The following is a 13,612-nucleotide window of genomic DNA, read 5'->3' as shown; positions in this document are numbered from 1 at the left end:
TTTGGGGTGCTGACAGCTAAGGACAAGAGCTTGAATGGAGAGGAATCCAGGTATTCTTCAAGAATAATCAAGAAAAGTAAATTATTTAGTAAGGTTTCTTTGACTTAGGTAAGCCTGAAAATGTTCCCTTTTCTCCTCCTCCTCATTCTGCCTTTCTGTTATACGACTCATGTATTCTTTTTCAGAACGTTAGAGTGCCAAGTGAAAACAATGGGCTAGCTGTGCTGTGGTTCTCCTGATTAAAACTCCAGCCTGTAAAGTCCCATGTGGGTCCCATCAGACCCCATATTTGCGGTGAAGTACAAAATATCACTTTTGACAATCAACTCACGGTAAAGTTATAAACCAAGTGTTTATTCCCTAACACTAGCATTCAAATGAGGTTGACCATAATGAAATATTATCAGCTATATGAGCTCAAGGATTTTCTTTCCTACTTCTCATGTTCCAGGTCTATTAAGTAATTGATGTTCACAACTAAATGTACAGAAGACACATGGATATTTATGTGGTTGAACGAAAAAGCTGGGAACAGACCTGCCAAGCATATGACAATGTATAATTTGAGGCCATCCAACACGAATGTAATACTGGAAAAGCAATTGATGTTTTGCTAAGAATGTAGACTTCAAACATACTGGTGTACTTCTAAATCACAGGCAGAGTATTGAAATGGCCTTGGAGCTCTGCTTTCTGTGACTGCCTTTCCAGCACCATTTCCTATAGCAAAGACCAACTTTCTTAAACATCTGTTCCCAGCTGTAAGACAAGGAATCGGGTATCTCCTAATTGGGGCAGTAGTGAACGGTTGAAGTAACTACCAAAAACGTATTTTTCAGTCCTGATGTTACTTTGTGTGAATGTAAAAAAAAAAAAAAAAAAAAAAAAAAAGCCAGTGCTTTTACTCATTTTTTCAAATTACATTAGCAGGCACTGTCAGGACAAGAGATAGAAAGATGGGTTATGAATGGTCTGTCACTAGTAGGTAGGTAGGTACATAGATATCTAGTCAGGTAGATGAGATGGACAAGGGCAATCATTGACTTCTATTCGGTCAGGATAGCAGGCCATGGGGGTAGGTGCAGGCTACTACAAAGGCGGTATAGTATAGTGGTTCAAGGTTTAGATTTGGGCTCAAATTCTGACTTTTCCACTTACCAACTGTGGTAACTTGAGGCAACTTCCCTGACTACTCTGGGCATTAATTTCCTCATCTGTGAAAGAAGAAGAAGAATAATTTTCACCTTACAGAGCCTTTTTGAGGATTAAATCAGACCAGCTCTTCCCAAAGTATGATCTTCTCAGAGTGTGGTCTGGGGCCTCCTGGGGTCCCTGTGATTCTTTCAAGGGTTCTGCAAGGTCAACGCTATTTTTATAATAATGCAAAGGCATATTTACCTTTTTGCACTCCTTTTATAATAATACCAAGCTATTAAATACCTTCTTTTTCCTATTCTTTCATAAGTGTACCATGGAGTTTTTAAGAAGCCACCTGATGTGATAGCTCAGCAGACTGAATGCAGAAGATGGAAGAGTCCGGATTGCTTCTAGTAAGCCAGACATTAAGGGGATTTACAGAAATGTAAACAAAATCACTTCTCACATTTTTTTTTGTTTTGAAAAATACATTATTTTTCATTAGAAAGTATTTATGTTGACATTTCATCAATCCTTATTTTAAAATGAATTAATGACTATCTTGAAATTTTCTCAGCTTTAATTTCTAATATTACAAATATTGACAGATACGATCTACATAAACAGAAGCTCTTTGGTATTCTTAAGGGAGAATGTAAAGGGGGTCAGAGACCAAAAAGTTTGAAAATACCTAAATTAAAACCTTGTCTGATACATATAGCAACAAGTATAAGACTTCAAAACTAGATTGTGATGGGGATTCTGTTGGCCACTCAATGGAGCAAGTATAATCAAGGAAGCCTAAGTATTGAAACCTAAAATGAGGTTTTTCTCAATTTTCAATTTTTATTTTTAGGAAGATTTTATTTATTTATTTGAGAGAGTGGGGGTGGGGAGGGACAGAGGGAGATGGAGAAGCAGACTCTCTGATGAATGGGAATCCCAACATGGGGCTTGATCCCAGGACTGGGAGATCATGACCTGAGCTGAAGTCAGACACTTAGCTGATCTAAGTCACCCAGGCACCCCAGAACCTAAAATGAGTTTAAAAGAACTGGTCTAATCTGCATCTCTGGATTTAAAAGGTGGTAAGTCAATCTGTGCATTGGCCTCATTTGTCACATTATATTTATCATGATAGGGTTACAAATGGAGATGTGAGACTGTGCTGGCATGGAAGTAGCTGAAAGCCCACTTGGAAAGACAAAACTTTGACATAGAAAAGAAAACTCATGGTATAAATTTACAAAATAAAGGCTAGTATCAGTGGGAGAAGAAAAGGGCATTAGCAAGGGGGTGTGATAAAAGGCAAAAAAGACCAGGAGGTTTTGGAAGAGTCATAGAAGGTTATTATTGAAGGGACATGTGGTTATCTTTTGGAGCAAACATTTAATTTTTCTGTTTTAAAATTATACAAGTATTGGGATGCCTGGGTGGCTCAGCGGTTGAGCATCTGCCTTCAGCTCAGGGCGTGATCCCGAGTCCAGGGATCAAGTCCTGGATCAGATTCTCTGCAGGGAACCTGCTTCTCCTGCTGCTTATGTCTCTGCCTCTCTCTCTCTCTGTGTCTCTCATAAGTAAATAAATAACATCTTTAAAAATAAAATAAAATAATACAAGTATTGCAGAAATAGGTTTTGTACTTAAATATTCTAAGGGTGAGAATTTTTTAGCAGGGAGGGTAAGATAGGAAATGAAACTGAACCTTAAGCTTAAGTCATCCCCTCTATCCTGAGATTATTTCCACAAAGTTTGGTAAATATCTTTTAGACCCTTAAAATTCATTAGAGAATAATGGGATCAAAACCAATAGCACTTACCAGGTGCTAAAAGTAATCCTAAACCATACAGTCTTTATACAACTCATACAATTGTCACAGGTCCCATAAGGCATTTATCATTATTATTCCTCTTTACCAGTGGGGGTAAGGGGAGAATCTAGACACAGAGAGGCCAAGCAATTTATACAAAGTCATGGAGCTAGTGTGTGACATAGCATACCTCACTTAAATGGATAGCCAGATATATAGATAGGAAGGTATATAGAAACATACTTAAAAAATATCTTTTATAAATGGGATTGTATCATACATGTCACTGTATGACTTGCTTCTTTCACTGAACAGTGAAAATGGAACCTCACTGTATTTGACTTAAGAGTTCCACAGTCTTGGTAATAGGTATGTGATCAGCTTCATGAACAGTTTGGGCTGCTGGGATACAAGCATGAAAATGTTTAATATTTCTCCAACCAAAGCCTATCTAATCTCCTTTTCAAGCTTTTTAATGACATCTAGATCTGATCTCTCGGTAATTCAAACAATAGCAGACTCACTCAGTCCAACTTCAAAGTATCATCTCCCTTTTCCACCTCCCCATTGTTGCCTGTCCTGCAGAGGCCCCTGCCCCTGCTAATTAGGACTGGGGTGGTGGGCAGTGGTGGTGGTGGTGGCCCAAAGGGGCACATGTCACTTAATTTGCCTATAAGTGCAGCCAGCACCAGTTGGTGTTTGAAGCCTCCTATGTGGTAGGCGTATAGATGCTTACTTAGTTAGGGGACATGCATGAGGTCTTCTGGGCTCTCAGGACCTCTCTGAAAGGCAGGTAGCTGCATCTGAGTGCTTTCCATTGAGTTAGAATCCTTCAAGTCCTTCTGATATAGGAGTGAGAGACCTGCACCATCTTTTGTGGGCAGTCAGTGGAGAAGAAAAGGTCTCCTATGAAGAAAAGAAACCCCAACCACACGCAGGTTTGTGGGATGTGAATTTACACTACTTATGTGGTATGGGATTCCCCAAGTAAGAATTAATTAACATCGGTAGGAGTCTAGAACCCCTGGAGGTCCAGAAGAGACAAATGTAAAAACCCTCTGTTGCTCTGTTCTCACAAGCCAGGGCATAATCTTGCAAAGATGAGCTCACACTAAAAAATTACAAACCACAAGAAGAAAACTTCACTCATGAGAGTGAAAGTGTGTCTGCACATGCAACACACAAGAGAATGAGAGCCCAGAGAACTAAAAATACTAGAACTATATGAAAGAGATTATAGTCTAAACCTTTAAATGATTAAAGTAGAGGGAGAAAACAATCAAAGAGTAGGAAAAAATTAAAATGTAACTCATTTTCTGTATTTTTCTTTATTTTTATGGAATTACTTTATATGTCTACCTCTTTAACATACCTATGATTTATTTATTCAGAGGCTTCGGGGATCTGGCTTATTTTTGCCAATGCATGTCTCTTTTCTCCAGATTGTTTTTTTCAATAGTTTCCTTTCTCTTCACTGACTTTGAAATGCCAAGATGGTCATAATAAATTCCTAAATATTCCATATAGATGTGAATCTATTTTAAGATGCTGTGCTCCGTTGTCTATTGTTCTACCACCCTCTTAATTAATGTAATTTTTAGCATGTTTTGATGTTAGTTTGGAGAAGTGATCTTTCATAATTCTTGTTCTGAATTTTTTCAAATTACTTTCTACTTTTTAAATTCTAGATCATGTGTTCTCAATGGGGATGATATCACTTCCTAAAAGTTGGGAATTAGCTGTTGGAGAGTGAAAGATCTTACTCTTCCAAGGGTTAAGCATTTGATAGAGATACACACAGCAGTTAAACAGATATGTTCATGGAACATTTCATGGGGGGGGGGTGATTAGAAAAAAAATATCAAAAAATCCCCTTGGAGTGGTAATAATATTAATAATAATAACAACGATCATGAAAAGATCAAAAGACACTATCCTAGGTGAACTTTGGAATTAGCTTGTCAATTCCTCCTGCTGATTTTTTTTTGGGGGGAGGGGAAGGCCCTGGAGACCAGAGAGATGACATGATATGACCTAGGTCACATTGCAGATCTGGGATGAACACCCACTCTTGACTTTTACTTCTAGATCCTTTTCACTGTACAGCTCTTTCTGACTTATCTTGGCACCTTGAATATGAAATCTCTTCCAGGCTTTTGAGCAGCTTCTCCACATCGGACAGCTCACAAATTGTCCATAACTCTTGGTCCTTAGTCAGAGGAGGCTGCTTCTGCATATACCCATGGATGTCCATCTTCTGACCCATCCCTTTCTGTCCGCAATTCCATTCCCCTTCTTAGAGCCAGCTTCAATAACAGCATCAGTTGGGGCCCTCCAGTTAGGAGCAGAGATAAGTATCCCACAGTGAAGCCCTAGAGTTTGGATTCCAGGCGCTACTGAAACCTACGAGAAGTTCAGAGGAAAGGAAGCCCTTTGGGCTGTGTTGATCAGGAAAGACTAAGAGATTGCAAGGGATGAGAGAAGATTAATACAGCAAGGGAAAGAGAGCACATCCATAATAGAGGGGGATCAAACGGTTGACAATTGCTGAAGCATGTTACATTATACCTTTCACTACTTTTATATAACAAAAAAAAATTATTTCTCATCATATTCAAAAGTTTTATTTTTTTTTCACCAGGTCACCTCATCTGTATTTCTGCTGATCATCAGTGAAGCAAGGGGCATTATCAGTATTTTTTTTTCTTTGATCCATCTACCTCTGCTACTTCTGACTCCTTCAGGGAAGGGAATAGCAGGGCAAAAAGATAAAAGAGAAGGAGAAAAAAACCACTTGTACTTAGCAGAGGGCATCTGTAATTCTGTCTTGGCTATTGATTACACTAATCCCTGATGGCCATGGAGGACTCTCTAGCTGGCTTCTTACAATTCCACCCATGATAACCAGCCAGATGTGCCCAATGATCCCTGCCTTCTAGTATTCTCCCTCTGAAGTCTCCTCCTATATTGTACCAGGGTTGGCATTGAATACAAGAGAAATGATGGTTGTCACTTCCAAGATTAGGATATAAAACACACTGTAGCTTCTGTCTTGGTCTCTCCTTCTCTCTCATTACTTACTCCCAGGAAAGTCAGCTATCACGTTGTAAGCAATCCTGTGAAGAGGCCACTTTACAGAGGAACTGAAACTGCTTTCTAACAGCCATGTGAGTGAACTTGAATACAGATGCTACAGCCCAGTCAAGCCTTCAGATGACAGTAGCTTCAGTTGGCAGCTTGAATACAAACTCATAAGAAACCTGAGCTAGGAATCACCCAGCAAAGCTGCTCTCATCACTAGAAATTGTGTGAGATATTTAATATTTGCTGTTTTATGATACTAAGTTTTGGAATAATTTGTTACAGAGCCATAGATAACTAATATACTTCCTCTGTTCTGCTCCTAGCAGTATGTACTTGGTGTTGCTTTATCCCTGAAAGTGGTCCTCTTGGGAATAGCCTTTTCATCATATGTCTAACCAGGATTCCCTCAGAAGTGTCCACTGTCAAAAGAGAACCACACATCCTTGCCCTGCGCTTTGTGAAAGTCTAGCTGGCTTTGACTGCGGACTCCCCTCCTCACCTCGAAATTGCAGGGGGTAGCCCCAAACTTCAAAGAACAATAATCTTCCAAGAATTTTCACAGGCTTTATCTTGGGATGGGTCTGTGTACTTGCTTTTAAGGGCTGTTGTAATAAATGCTCACAAACTCGATGGCTTAGAATAACAGAAACTTATTATTTTACAGTTCTAAATGCAGAAGACTAAAATCAAGTGTCCGTAGGGCTATGATCCCTCCAAAGACTCTAGGGGAGACTCTACTGTCCTCCACCAGCCTCTGGTAGCTCCAGGAATTCCTTGGCTTTTAGCTGCATAACTCAAATATTTGCCTCCGTCTTTGTATTAATTCTTTGTCAGGGTTTTCTCCTCCTTTGTTTCTTATAAGAATACTTGTTATTGGATTTAAGGCCCACCTGGGTTATCCAGGATGATCTCATCTCAAGAACCTTAATTACATCTGCAAAGATGCCTTTTTTCCAAATAAGGTCACCTCCACCAGTTTTGAAGGGGATGATAAATACATCTTTTTAGGAACTACCATTCAACAAAAGCCTGCGAGTTCTTTTACCTCAGCAGTCACCAGCTGATAAGGAATTACTAACTACTCTTGATTCCTTCTCATTTAGCTTAAGGATGTTAATAACACTCCTCTTTCTCTCTCATTTTGGCTCGAGGTGGATGTTGGGCTCAGGATGAAGTGACTGGGAATGTTGGTTTACACCTCTTGATCAGTGTAATTATGAACAACCCCCTTTCACTTTCAAAATTGTCCCAGTTGGGATAAGTTACTTGAGCACCTGATTAAGGTTTTGGCCAACTTTTAGCAAGCTTTGTAGATGGATGTCTAGGACCTTTCTTTAGAATCTTTGGAACCTTGGTACCTAATAATTTAAAAAATAACAAAGTTCAGGTTTTTTAAATATTTTATTTATTTATTCATGAGACACACAGAGAAAGGCAGAGACACAGGAAGAGGGAGAAGCAGGCTCCCTGCAGGGAGCCTGATGTGGGACTTGATCCCAAGACCCTGAGATCATGCCCTGAGCCGAAGGCAGACGCTCAACCACTGAGCCACCCAGGTGCCCCCCAAATAACAGTTTTACTAAGCATACAATTCCAGTTATCATTATTAATATTTGTTTCCTGAAGAGGAAGTACCTGAGAGGTTTGGTGCTAATATAATCATATAGTATGTGTCACGAGGAAGAAGAAAAGGGACAGAGAATGAATATTTCAGTGCCTGCCTTTTTACAAAGCAAGGCTGGTCTGGAAATGTCATGAAGCATGGGCAGAGTTCTCACCCCAGAAGTCCTCTAGAATTGAGGGCTATACAAATAATGTTTATCAGTGACCAATTCTACAGGGAAAGGACAGGATACGGGGGGCCCAAGGTTGGGAGCCACTGACTTTCCAGACACCTTGCCCAAACTTAGGGTGGGTTAAGAAAGAGCGAGCTCACATTTAGGGATCCCAACAGGCAAAAGAAGGAGCCCAGGTCAGACAAAGCCACCATCTACAGTGAAAATGGCCTCATGGGGTTGATTAATTGATTCCCTTCACGATATTGCGGCCACTCAACTGCCAACACGGGTGGATAAGCCAGGTGAAAGGAAAACGAGCATTGTCAGTGTTCCACAACAGAAAGGTCTTTGCGTTCATTATTTGTTTCCTCATTTGCATTTGTGTACCAAACTTTTCATGCTTTGCTCTATTCTAGTGACTTAGGAAAGATTTGTTGGGTGTTAAGTTCTCAGTTTCTTCCTATGGGAAGTGAAAGTACTATACATATTCTGTGGTTCTTAAGTATTTGGGAGGATAATCACCTCTTTAACTGTCCAATTACTATTCATCCTCCAGATATTAACTTAAATGTCAGTTCTTCCAATATTCCATTCTGATGACAACTTTACTCTATGCCTCCCAGGCTAGGGTAGGTACTCAGTTTATGTGCTTTGTTTGCCATAGGACAACTATGCTTTATTGGAATTGCTTATTTAATTGTGTGTTCTCTTCTGGACTTAAAGATAATGGTCTTCATTTTTCCTGTTTGCTAATTTTTACCTATAGAATCTGACATATAGCCAGTACTCAATAAATATTTGTTGAATGAATGGAAAAGCCTGATATAATATATGGGTGGTTCTTACCCATTTTGGAATATCCGAATAATGAATGAAATCTATGGACCTTTTTCTCAGAAAACTTCAAGGGATTCACAATTATCATCCACTCTCAGTCATAGATTCTGGGTCAATAACTCTTAGGCTCATTGACTTGTCATCAAGCCTCTACCAGCCCTGACATTCTAAGATTCTATAAAATCAAAAGCCTCCAGACCTCCCAGAAGATGGCCCTCCGTAGTATGCCTTCATGCAAGAGATGAAGCAGAGTTCAATGCAACCACAGTGAAATATTACATGGCCATGATGATTAGTGCCTGAAAATATTAAAAGGTATTTCAGGGCAGGGAAGTGCAGAGGCATCAAGTTGTGGGGGTTTTGAATAGAGAAGGAACTTACAGATCATTAGTTAATCCTTATTGAAAATAAGAATCCTTGCTATGCCATAACTGATGAGAAAACACTCACCCTCTCCCTATACAGCCAAATAAAAGAAATTCACAATTTTTTAGCAAGATTTGAAACCTGGTGTCCACAAGTTGTATTTAGTTTAGTATCATCTTCCCCCCGCCTCTCTAATAGTGTTTTAAAATTCAGAAAATTTCACATTAAAAAATTCCCTATTTCTGGATTTCCTCATGAAACCATGAGATTGAAAAACACTGGCTGCCCTTTCCCACATAGAAACATGGCTAGAACTGAAGATATCCCTTGCACATGTCTCTCCAGATCACTACAATCTGGACTAGTCCCTCTTCTTCGGTATTACCTGCTCTGATTCAGTCGTGTACAATTAAACCTTCTTATGCCCTGTAGGTGGTGTTAGGCTGGAGGTGGAGTGGGGAGCCCTGGTTTGCAGCATTTGCCAATTTCTATAGTGTAAATACTCCCACCATGGCCAATTTCAAGCTGACAATCTGATGCCAGTCTGCTAGATTTCTTCAAATTTAACAATTCTTTTTCATGAATCAGTACAAGCTGGCAGAGCATACCACTGTTATTTGTGATCTTAAAATGATAGAAAAACCAAGTTCATTTAAGTTGAACCAAAACTTCACTTCTTGTAATCTCTACCTGTGTTCTCAGGTCTTCCCTCCGCATCGCTACAGGATGCACTTCAGGTTTTATCATATGACAGCCATACAATTATTTTTAATTGAGGAACTATTACTATTATCAAAGCTTCAAAATCTGTCTCCTGATTTTGATAATTAAAGTAGATCATCAAAAACTGATAAAACAATAAAAAAGAAAACCCCAGCATGATAAAAGTAATAATCTCAGAGCAGTATGATTGTATATGATTCTTATTTTATTCTGTGTACTTTAGTATTTTCCAATCTTTCTACAATAAATATGTGTTGCTTATGTAAATGTGCCTCCATCATACAACAAAGAACTGTTTAATCATTTCAATCTTACCATGTGTGTGGTATAGCCTGAAATAAACTATATTTTGTCAGCTAGGAAACAAAATGATCTTCAGATCACCATTGTTTACTTTGGATGTCATATTGGTGAATGATTTGCTATAAGTTAGTCTTGTTAGCCAAATGTTCCTGTGAAATAAGAAATGTGAAAGATTGAAAATGAAGTTAGACTCATGAGGACAGCATCCTGGTGTAGGACAAAAAGAATTAAGGTAGTTGAAGTGGGAAGAGGATAGTAAGTTGCATTTTTAAAGAGCCCGTTTCTATTTATCATATATTTTTTTCCCTGATGAAAGGGTGATACAGAAAGTAGTTTTTTCCCTCTATTTTGTCTGCAATCTCTCAGTAGTAATAAGGTAAATTTCACATCAGGAAATTCCACAGTTATTTGGCCTTGGGCTCATAATATTTCATAAGTGTCTAAAGCTCTTCTGCACATCAAGCAGGTCTACTCAAGGAAATCACATACACACACATAATCATTTCTGATTCTCTCCCAGCACTTCCTTCAAAATAATAATGTCCACATAAATTCCTAAATAGAGGAGAAAATCTTTTCTTGTACAATATGTCATGGAAATGATGTCTGAATTGTGTAGCACTTGATAAGTACTAAGTCAATTGACAAATTCTCTGAATAGATAATTTTTTAAAATATCCCCAAGAGAAAACAATTCTACTCACAATGAATGTCTAGAAGACTGAGACAGCAGTAGATTTTTTTTTACAAATAGAATAAATAAATATACTTTTATAGCTAAAAAGAATAGAATCAATAGACCTGCTCCTGATATTAAAGATAGGCTTGGTTTAAGTCAAGAGGTGGTGATATGCAGGCAATAAAGCATAATGTTTATAAAATTTTTCTCCTTTAAAAATATGCCTGTATAATTATCCTGATGGGTTGAAATACACAAAATAACCTAAAATCACTGAGTTCATTATGATTCTCAGAAGCACTAAAGCTCATTAGTCATATTCAGAGGATCTTCAGGAACCACTTTACTTTTCTGAAAATTGGTCAGTAAAGGGGAAGAATGAATTCTATGCAATTTGTAACACAGCGTATTCAAATCATCATGGAAAGAGAGTTATTTCTTTAGGTAATAAATACATAAGGAATAAAACAATTAAAATACCACCACTCGGCAGCCCTGAGTGAAATAATAGGTTAGGTAAAGACCATTAAAGACTGCTACAATTGTTAGGTGAAATAACGGTGGATAGTCTTTAACGGATGGATAGGCTGGCAACACCTACAAAAAGAGAGAACAAGACATGGCAACTTCCCTTATGATGCAAAATGAATTCATAAACGGCTCAGAAGTATTACTGCCTAGAAATGAACCCTGAGCCTAGCTGAATCCTTAGCTCAAAGTGCCAGTTTATGGAAAATAAAAGGAGAGAAGAACATAGAAAATAATACCATGGAGATGTGATCAGCAAAATCCAGAGCGTGGGGATTTTAAAGGACAAATGACCTAGTTTCTTTAACAAATAACTGGCAAAGAAAAAAGTTGGAGGGCTTCTAGATTTAAAACAAACAGCAAGCAAATCAGAGATGTGGATCCTGATGCAAACACTCAAATATAAAAAACTTCTGAGATATGAGCCAAAAACATTCATAATTCTCTCTGCATATTTGATTCTATTAGCAATTTATTGCCATTCTTTTTTAATTTTTTAAAAAGATTTATTTATTTATTTATTTATTTATTTATTTATTTATTTATGATAGACATAGAGAGGAGGGGAGGTGGGCAGAGACACATGAGGAGGGAGAAGCAGGCTCCATGCCGAGAGCCGGACGCAGGACTCGATCCCGGTACTCCAGGATCGCGCCCTGGGCCAAAGGCAGGCGCTAAACCACTGAGCCACCCAGGGATTCCCCCTTATTGTCATTTTTTATGTGACAATGGTATTGTGATTGTATATTTTGTAAGGATATCTATTTCAGATACAGACTGAAGTATTATGGATGAAAGTATGTGTCTGGAATTTGATTCAAAATAGTCCCGATGGACATGAAAAGTATATGTCATATGAGGTAGGTCACATGTTGATTGATGTTTAAGCTGATAACTTGCAAGGATGTGTTCTATTGTTATCTCTATTAAGTGTATAAGTTAGTATTATAATAATGCTTCATAATGAACAACCACAAACTTCAGTAGCATATAGCAATAAATACATATTGCTTATGTTTCTAGAACTAACTGTGATTTGTCTAAGTGGTATGGTTTCTCTTGGCCAGGCTCATTCACATATCTGGTGTTGGCTGGCTGTCAGTTGACCTAGGATGGCCATGGTTAGAGCACTGAAGTGACTCAGCTTTGTTTCACAAATCTCTCATCCTTCAGCAGGATACACAGGCATGGTTTTATTGCTCTGACAGAAGTGCAAGAGGGTGAGTAAGACGTGTAAAGCCCTCAAGACCTAGGCTGGAAGCTAGTGTCATTCTCTTGGCCTCAATAAGACACAAAGGAAAAAAAGGGAGAGTACACAAAGTTATGTGGCAAAAGATCTGGATAGAAGAAAAAGTAGAGAACTGAAACCAGTATATGTCTGGAATCCTCCATATTTAAAAGTCTGTTTTAATGGTTGTGTATAATATACAAAATGGCAACAACTGAATAGATAAAAGCAATATTTTGATACTAAAACAGTTTACTTGAATACTGTGATGAATTCAGACTATTGCATATTTTAATCATAAATCATTGATAGGATAATAATACCTATTTCATGGAAGCAGCATCAGAATTAAATTAGATTTTGTTTATAGAGCACTTAAACATTGTCATATAAGTACTCAATAAAAGAAAATAGTAATGATAATAATTGTTACTATTTCTGTTATAATTATTAGCTAAAATTATTGATCTCTGAAGCAATCATGGTTATAATATGACAATATCTATCATTTCATGTCTAGGTCAAATAAATTATTTGATTATGTGTGCTGTATCTCATTTAAAAATAATGCCAGGTAAGTAATTGTGATTGTGCTATTAGATAAGCTGTCAGAATGTTTTTGCAATGTGGCTTATGAAAGCTAAGTACAAACCAATGGAAATCTTGGAAACAATCTAAATGTTCAGAAATAAGAGAATGTTTAAGTAAGTTATGGTTTATACATAAAAGGATGCTATGCATTCATTGACATTAAAATTGTAGAGATATATTTGATTATCTATCATGTAGGCTTATTTGGTAAAACTATACATAATTGTTTGGATTCATGGATACGTATACACCTAAATGTTAGCAATACTTTTCCTTAAGTGCTAAAATTTTTTCTTTCTACATTGTTTATCATAAAAATCTTTTAAGCAAGACCATCTTCATGAAATTCTAGAGTATTTGGTATATTCTTTAAGGAAATATGTGAAGGAGTCCAAGAATCACTGATGTAAACAATGCCATTAGCTATATCCACACATGCATAATTAATTTACATGTTAAATTATTACTATTGGTACTGATTGCCTCATTTGCTGTTTGTGCTAACTTGTTAGAGGCTCCATGGAGTGAAAATAGTCAAATCAATTGC

At 37.7% G+C, this 13,612-nt stretch overlaps 1 long non-coding RNA gene across 1 annotated transcript in view; it reads left to right on the top strand.

Moving 5' to 3' along the window:
• Window positions 1–200: 200 nt before the first annotated feature.
• Window positions 201–13,612, top strand: part of LOC112656734 (uncharacterized) — a 31,388-nt gene continuing 17,976 nt past the window's right edge. Inside the window, exons 1-2 of the long non-coding RNA XR_003134625.2 lie at window positions 201–332; window positions 1,466–1,550. This is a non-coding gene — a long non-coding RNA (uncharacterized LOC112656734). The remainder of the gene's footprint in view (window positions 333–1,465; window positions 1,551–13,612) is intronic.

This window comes from Canis lupus, chromosome 37, assembly GCF_003254725.2.
Source record: "Canis lupus dingo isolate Sandy chromosome 37, ASM325472v2, whole genome shotgun sequence".
Taxonomy (NCBI): Eukaryota; Metazoa; Chordata; class Mammalia; order Carnivora; family Canidae; genus Canis; species Canis lupus.
Note: the sequence above shows the minus strand (reverse complement) of the source record. Positions and strands in the feature narration are given on the sequence as shown.